The sequence below is a fragment of the Prionailurus viverrinus genome, chromosome F2, assembly GCF_022837055.1.
Source record: "Prionailurus viverrinus isolate Anna chromosome F2, UM_Priviv_1.0, whole genome shotgun sequence".
Lineage (NCBI taxonomy): Eukaryota > Metazoa > Chordata > Mammalia > Carnivora > Felidae > Prionailurus > Prionailurus viverrinus.
This window is the reverse complement of record NC_062578.1, coordinates 6,693,028-6,701,580: the sequence shown is the minus strand read 5'-3', so window position 1 is coordinate 6,701,580 and position 8,553 is coordinate 6,693,028. Positions and strand designations below refer to the sequence as shown.

General features: G+C 43.1%; 1 non-coding gene across 1 annotated transcript; it reads right to left on the bottom strand.

Moving 5' to 3' along the window:
* Positions 1-8,177: 8,177 nt before the first annotated feature.
* Positions 8,178-8,284, bottom strand: LOC125156809 (U6 spliceosomal RNA). Its single transcript, XR_007148787.1, has one exon. It is a non-coding gene; the product is annotated as a U6 spliceosomal RNA (small nuclear RNA).
* Between the last annotated feature and the right edge of the window lie 269 nt (positions 8,285-8,553).

The following is an 8,553-nucleotide window of genomic DNA, read 5'->3' as shown; positions in this document are numbered from 1 at the left end:
TAAGAATTCCTTTCTTGCAAAGGGATTTTACTTTAAATGTGGACTTACGGGAATTAGCAAGATCATGGCTACTTTCTGATTGGATTTGGAGCAGGGCACACCGTCCAGGCTCTTCAACCAAAGCACACACTGAACGCTTAGGATTCACACGGGACAGTTTACACTAACCCGATTACCTTGTTGAAGGGCACACATCGGAGTGTATTTGCCCTTGCATACGTATTCTGCTCCACACCAACGGCAAACGTACTTCCGGTTTCCCCACACGTAAGATGGAAAATACACTTACCTCAGAAGGCAGTTGTGAGAATTTCTGGCTCTTGATCTAAGTTCATAGTGAGTTGTCAGAATAATTTTTGTACGGTCAGAAGAAATCAAGAAATATTAGGTTACCTTTTGGTTTCTTGTATCTTACAAATTTTAATGCTACTGATCTTAAGTTTGATGGTGTTGCTTTTTCTGAAATAATTACTTTCATTACTGAAAGTAAAATTAAAGGCTTTTAAAAGAGAATATAGGGGCATCTGGGTGGATCAGTCAGTTAAGCGCCGACTTCAGCTCAGGTCATGATTTTGCGGTTTGTGACTTTGACCCCCATGTCAGGCTCTGTGCTGACAGTTTGGAGCCTAGAGCCTGCTTTGGATTCTGTGTCTCCCCCTCTTCCTCTACCCCTCCCCTGCTTGCACTCTCTCTCTCTCAAAATAAATAGATAATGGGGTACCTGGCTTGCTCAGTCGGTTAGGTGGACTTCAGCTCAGGTCAGGATCTCACGGTTCATGAGTTCAAGCCCTGCGTCCAGGTCTGTGCTGACAGCTCAGAGCCTGGAGCCTGCTTCAGATTCTGTGTCTCCCTCTCTCTCTGTCCCCCCCGCGCCCCAACCCCGCATTCACATTCTGTTCCTTTCTCTCAAAAATAAACATTAAGAAAATTATTTTAATAAAAATAAATAAATAAAAGAGAATATAAAGTTTTGCTGCTCATATTAATGAATTTTAGCCCTGATACTTCCATTTAAATCTTTTACACAATATGGGGCGCCTGGAAGGCTCATCTGACTTGAGCTCAGGTCATGATCTCACGGCTCATGAGCCTGAGCCCCATGTCGGGCTCTGCGCTGCAGCTCAGAACCTGGAACCTGCTTCGGATTCTGTGTCTCTGTCTCTCTGACTCTTCCTTACTCACACTCTCTTTCTCTCTCTCTCTCTCTCTCTCTCTGTCTCTCTCTCTCTCTCAAAAATAAATAAACATTTAAAAAATTTTTAATCTTTTACACAGTACTTAAAACATATATACCCATATAAAGGAAATTTAAACTACTTTGATTTTTATAAATCTATCCTATAATATATACACAATAACCTTAATTGGTGAAAATGAAAACCATCATGAAAATGAAAAAATACATCTACTTACAAAAAAACGGAGGCTCCTGGGTGGCTTAGTCGGTTAAGTGTCCAACTCTTGATTTCAGCTCAGGTCATGATCCCATGATTTGTGGGATGGAACCCCACATCAGGCTTTGCACTGACAGCACAGAGCCTGCTTAGAATTCTCTCTCTCTCTCTCTCTGCCCCTCCCCCTGCTTGCACTCTCTCCCCCCACCTCAAAAAAAAAAAAAAAAATACATACAGAAGAACAAAAAAAAGAGCATTACATAGCCAAAATCTTAAGTGATTAACTTTTATTTTCTTCCCTTTTTGTAGTTTCCAGATGTCCTATGTATAGAGAGAGAATTTATAGGATCTGACAACATAGCCATTTAAATTTTTTCTCAATTTCCTAGATAGGTAAATGGCTTTTATAAATTAAAAAAAAAAAATTTTTTTAACATTTATTCATCTTTGAGAGACAGAGAAAGAGCGTGAGTGAGGGAGGAGCACAGAAAGAGGGAGACACAGAATCTGAAGCAGGCTCCAGGCTCTGAGCTGTCAGCACAGAGCCCAACACAGGGCTTGAACTCACTGACCTGAGCCGAAGTCAGATGCTCAACCTACTGAGCCACCCAGGCGCCCCAATGGCTTTTATAAATTAATGGCAGAGCAAATCAGTGACTAAGTTACTGAAATTCAACTTAATCCTCCTGGTTCTGGGTCTAATTCCTACCATGCTCTCTCTTTAAAATGTACTTATTTGGGGTACCTGGGTGGCTCAGTTGGTTAAGCGTCCGACTTGGGCTCAGGTCATGATCTCACAGTTCGTGAGTTCGAGCCCCATGTCAGGCTCTGTGCTGACAACTCAGAAACTGGAACCTGTTTCCGATTCTGTGTCTCCCTCTCTCTCTGCACCTTCCCCACTTCCACTGTCTTTCTCTCTAGCTCTCAAAAATAAATAAACATTAGAAAAATTAAAAAATAAATAAAACGTACTTTTTCAGCAGGTCCTGATACAAATAAGAAAGTATAGCATGCTTCTCTTTTCATTAAAAAGACACTGATTATATATGAAAATTTTCAGGAGAAAAGCAACATCTACAGAATGGCTACCACAGAGGGACGGTAAAAGAGGCTTAATTCACTAACACAGGCATTTATGTGCCAGGCATCGTGCTAACATTTTCTACAAGTAGTGACTTCTTCCAATCCTCATCATAATCATGTGTTAGGATCTATCACTATCCCCCATGGGAAACTGAGGCATGGAGAGGTTCAACAGTGATCACAAGGCCGCTACTGGGATCTGGGTCCAAGTAAACCATGGCTGGTGGCCCCCCAAACCGGCTCTCTGAGCCTGGTGCCTCTCCACAGATAACCTTCCTGAGTCCCCAAGCAGGAAGAGGGGGAATCCCCCCTTCACACCCAGGACAGCAGAACGCAGAGCTCAAGCTGCTGGAGGAGCCGGGACTGTGGTCCAGGTCTCCGACAGGGACTTCTGCCCCCACCATTGTATGTCTCTCCAGCAAAGTGTCTAGAGACACAGCCATTCGGGGACCTGTATGAACATTAGCACACTTTATTCCCAGACACTAAGTTGGGTCACTCTGCCCTGTATCTGACATTCTGTTTACTATTCCAGAGAGCCACTCCACTGTCCGAGAAATAGAGTAACATTTAAAAAAGAAAATAGGGGCGCCTGGGCGACTCAGTCGGTTGAGCAACCGACTTCAGCTCAGGTCATGATCTCCAGGTCTGTGGGTCGGAGGCCCGCATCAGGCTCTATGCTGACAGCTCAGAGCTTAGAACCTGCTTCAGATTCTGTGTCTCCCTCTCTCTCTGTCCCTCCCCTGCTCATGCTCTCTCTCTTTCCCTCAAAAATAAATAAACATTAAAAAATTTTTTAAAGAAAAAGAACTGCCTGTTTTATAAACAGAATGGACACTTTGGGGAACGTGCCTGTTTGGGCTGAGAATTATCTGCACAATTACAACACTAAGACCAGGATACAGCTGTTTGTGACTAAGCCCAGGTTCACTGAGTAAGTACTATCCAAGCATTACATCACCAGACATCTGTTTCCTGTTTTCAGTCTTCCTTCTATCGTTCCATCCTGATTTCCCTTCACCTGTAGGCCACCTACGCGAGCCACAATTAAGCAAGTCTTGTCTCCTTTTCCATCTTTAACTCAGGGTGACTTAGTCATTGTGCACGGAGGGGGTGGGGGAGATCCTAAGGGCCCTCAAAAGTGCATTCTGAGACTGGAGGGCTTTTCCCCGGGTAACCCATCTTTACATGACTAACTTCTCCCTCATTTCCAATTATGCACTTTTCCTGTGGAGGCAATACCAGCCCCTCCAAAAGGACAACTGTGAACTGAGTCACAAAAGAAAAACCTCCAGCGGCACAAAAAAGTCGAGGCACTAACTTACCTACAGCAATGTCCCCACACTCTGGTACACAGAAAAATGGTATCTTTTGGGTTTGTTTCCATACTTCGTGTCCGGATGCGGAACAGGATGTGTTTAAATTTAAGGAAATCTATGCAAATAGATGGAGGTCAAAGAAGCTTTCCTCAGCCCGAGGCAACATCTTTATCATCACGGCAATAGAGCTGAAAGAGACTTTAGAGGTCACTTTACACAACTCTTGGATTACACAGAGATTAAGTGTCACGCATTTCACACAGTTAAGAAAGGTAAAGTGACTCCTCCAGTGACTCTTATTTCACATGGTTTAAGAATAAAAGCACAAAAGTTAAATACTGTAATGGAAAGTATTCAGAAAAAAGTGTCTTTGAAATACATTAGATGAAGTGCGCCTGGGTGGCTCAGTCGGTTAAGCGTTCAACTTTGGCTCAGGTCATGATCTCACGGTTTGTGGGTTCAAGCCCCATGTCGGGCTCCGCGCTGACAACTCAGAGCCTGGAGCCTGCTTCAGATTCTCTCTCTCTCTCTCTCTCTCTCTCTCTCTCTCTCTCTCTCAGATTCTCTCTCTCTCTGTCTCTCGCTCTCTGCCCCTCCCTCACTAGTGCTCTGTCTCTCAAAAATAAATTTAAAAACTTTTTTTTAATAAAAAGGAAAAGAAATACATTAGATGTAATAAGCAAGGTCAAAGCAGTGCAACAATCTATCCCTTTCTGATTAAAAAAAAAAAAAAAAAAAGACACCGAACAGTGGTTTATAGTTCTCTCTGGGAACCAGGTCAGGGACAGGCAACAGTAAGACAATATGGGCTTTTACTTTTTACATTTCAATATTACATCATTTCAAAATAAGTATGAAGTACTTTTATAACGTTAGAAAGTTTTGAGGGGGTCTTTTCCTAGCAGTGATTTAAAAAAAAAAATGGGAGCGCCTGGGTGGCGCAGGCGGTTAAGCGTCCGACTTCAGCCAGGTCACGATCTTGCGGTCCGGGAGTTCGAGCCCCGCGTCGGGCTCTGGGCTGATAGCTCAGAGCCTGGAGCCTGTTTCAGATTCTGTGTCTCCCTCTCTCTCTGCCCCTCGCTCGTTCATGCTCTGTCTCTCTCTGTCCCAAAAATAAATAAACGTTGAAAAAAAATTTTAAAAAAATGTATTCTACTCAACCCTTAGTGACTCACTGTAATCGTCAAAAAAACCCATTTTCCTTGTGCCTTGATATTTTTCTTTGCAACCTATCATCTCACTTCCTCCATACATGACATTCAAATACAACTGTTTAGATACCTAACATGGTAAGCGTAAGATGGCTTTATTGCCAAAGTGTTCAGGAAAAGCAGGCACGGAGTACAAGGACTCCTCGGACGCTTCCTGGTGCTCTGTCAACACTCCGAAGACATTTGCTCACCCAGATTGATGAATTCACCAACTTTCTGACTTAATGTAAGTTACTGAACTCAGCATTCCGGAATGGTGAATGTACTAGTAAACAAAGAATTTAGAAGTTCTGCACTGTTTATGCTGTCCATTATAGTCGGTTAACCTCGGAGTTCAAGTCTGGTCAATAGCAAAACAGGGGTCAACCCCCTGCTGGTGGCCCAATGCATCCCACTCTTATTCACCCATCCGAAAGGAATTCTTTAGCTAAGAACATAAGCCACCAAAGTAAAGACTTCAGGCTCCCTTGCAGGAGAGAACTGTATCTAAGCTCTGGCCAATGGGATTTATGTGTAAGTTTTGTGTGGCAGCTGCCAGGAATGTTTCTTAGGACAAGCTGGCTCTACGGCTCCCCGTTTGGATCATGAAGATGCACATCTCATTCTCGGGATGGGAGAGCTAAGCAGGGAGAAGCCATGGGCTTTGAGAATGGAACAGAGCCAGCAATCAGCCCTGCAGTGGTCTCAGCACTTCTGGGGGAAAAAATAAATAAATAAACATTATTTCCTTGAAGCCACTGTGATTTGCAGTTTCTATCAATGGGGCCAAAACTAATCCTAAAAACCCAACTGTCACTTGAAGTCTCTGAAAAATACAAACCATGTTTTTAAATTTTTGTCCTCTGAAATTCACAGGTGACTATCATAGAAGATGGTCCTAACAGTGATTCCTGTAAATTCTGGGTTATTAAGGGTTTAATAACAAGCCAAACTATGTAATCCTGGATAAACATTTAAATCTTTTAGGGGCGCCTGGGTGGTTCAGTCGGTTAAGCGTCTGACTACAGCTCAGGTCACGATCTCACGGTCCGTGAGTTCGAGCCCCGCGTCGGGCTCTGGGCTAATGGCTCAGAGCCTGGAGCCTGCTTCCGATTCTGTGTCTCCCTCTCTCTCTGTCTCAAAAATAAATAAACATAAAAAAAATAATAATAATAAATCTTTTGGTGGGAGAGGAGAGCCAAGATGGCAGAACAGCATGGATGTTTTTTATGTGTCTCACACCCATGAAATCCAGCCAGACCAACACTAAACCATCCTACACACCTAGAAAACTGATCTGAGGATTAACACAACAATCTGCGCAATCTGAACCACAGAATTCAGCAGGTATGCAGCGTGGAGAGGTGAACTTGGGGAGCGAGAAGCCACGGGAAGGGAGGTGCTTTTGCAGGCGGAGAGAGGACGGAGACTGCGGGGGGGGGGGGGGGGGGGGGGGCAGATTTTGGGACAAGCACCCCTCCCCAAAAGCAGCTGGAGAGAAAGTGGAAAATTGGAAACAGCCTCAGGCACTAAACGAAAAAGGGAGAAAGGAGATACGAGAGGGTTTAAATTCCATTAAGACTATAAACAAGGGTAGCGCAAAGGCTGCAACTCTGCAGCTCCCTACCTGGCGGTGCTCTGGTGGGAAGGGCGGGCGAATCCCCAGGAACAAAGTGGGGTCTGGGAGGTGCTCAGGCCACACGGAGAGAAGCGGTTCCACTGCTGGAAGGACATTTGGTGGAGACTGTGGAAGCCACCTGGTCCTGGCAGACCCCGGAAGGCAGCCACATTTACTGGTGCTGAAACAAGGTCGTCGAGGATGAAGCCGGCTGCCAGGCGTGTGTTGTGATTTTCCATAATCCCTGAGACGCTGCTGCTACACCATCTCGCGACTTTTTTCTGGGGCGGGCTGGCACCTGGCCGCAGTCTCGGGGCACCGGCAGCAGCAGGGTCTAGCAAGCGTTCCTGGGTGCAGCCGACATTTGGCCATTGCTCATTCGGCCATTGTTTGGTGAGCCCCTCCCGCAGAGGGGCCTAACGGGTCAAGGCCGCAGTTCGTCAGAAGTAAGGGTCCGGGGAAAACAGCCACATCTGAGACAAAACTTGGGAGAGAGGTACTGCCTGGGGCCTGGACACGGAGAATGAAGCGGGGAGTGGACAGAAGCTGAAGAGAGAGGACAGGTGCGCAATCGCTGATCGGGGAGAACAGACAGGGTAGCTGGAGGACGCCATTTTCACGATCCCGCGCACGCGCATACTTACGAGCACCCAAACCATCCACCCCAGGAGGCCAGCGGCGCCATCTAGTGGAGAACGGAGCCGTCACACCGAGCCCCGCCCGACTGGACCCACCTCGCTCTTCAAGAACACAAGTCTCACCAAGGGCTTAGTTTATGGACTATGAAGCGCTACATAGACTGACTTCTAGGGGAAAACGAAGTAATTTCAGTCCTACTTCAATCTGTCAGCAGGTCCATCTATTCAATTTTCTTTCTTTTTTTTTTTTCTTTTACATGACTTTTTCTTGAATAAAGAAAAAAATTCATTTTTGTTTTTATTAAAAATATTTTTCTTTAATCTTTTTACTATGTTTTTTACGTTTGTGTAACTTTTTTCAAATTCTATCTTACTTCCATTATTTTACTTCAGTGTATTCACCTTTTCAAATTTTCAAACGATTTCCTTTTTTTCATTTCTTTTTCTTGAATGCAGAAAAACTTCATTTTTACTTTCAATTTCTATTAAAAATATTTTTAATTTTTTTACTATATTTTTTGCTTTTATGTAAATTTTTTAAAATTCTATTTTACTTCCATCATTTTAGTCTACTACAGTGTATTCACTTTTTCAAATTTTCAAATTCCTTTTTTTGTTTCTTTTTTTGTTGAATAAAGAGAAAAAAATTTTAATTTTTATTAAAAATATTTTTACTTTTTTTCTATTATATTTTTTTACTTTTGTGTAAATTTTTTCAAATTCTGTTTTACTCCCATCATTTCATTTTAGTCTACTTCAGTGTATTCACTTTTTCAAATTCTCAAACAATGTCCCCCCCCCCTTTTTTTCTCTAATCTATCAAACCACTTTCAACACCCAGACCAAAACACACCTAGGATCTAGCATCATTTATTAGATTTGTGTGTGTGTGTGTGTGTGTTGTGTGTGTGTTCTACTTTTTTTTTTTTTTTTTTTTAAATATGGAACGCTTCACGAATTTGCGTGTCATCCTTGCACAGGGGCCATGCTAATCTTCTCTGTATCGTTCCAATTTTAGTATATGTGCTGCCGAAGCGAGTACTGTGTTCTACTTTTTTAATTTTAATTTTATTTTAATTTTTCTACCTCATTAATTTCTTTTCTCCCTTCAAAATGACAAAACGAAGGAATTCACCCCAAAAGAAAGAGCACGAAGAAACGACAGCCAGGGACTTAACCAACACAGATACAAGCAAGATGTCTGAACTAGAATTTAGAATCATGATAATAAGAATACTAGCTGGAGTGGAAAATAGATTAGAATCCCTTTCTGCAGAGATAAAAGAAGTAAAAATAGTAAGAATAAAATTA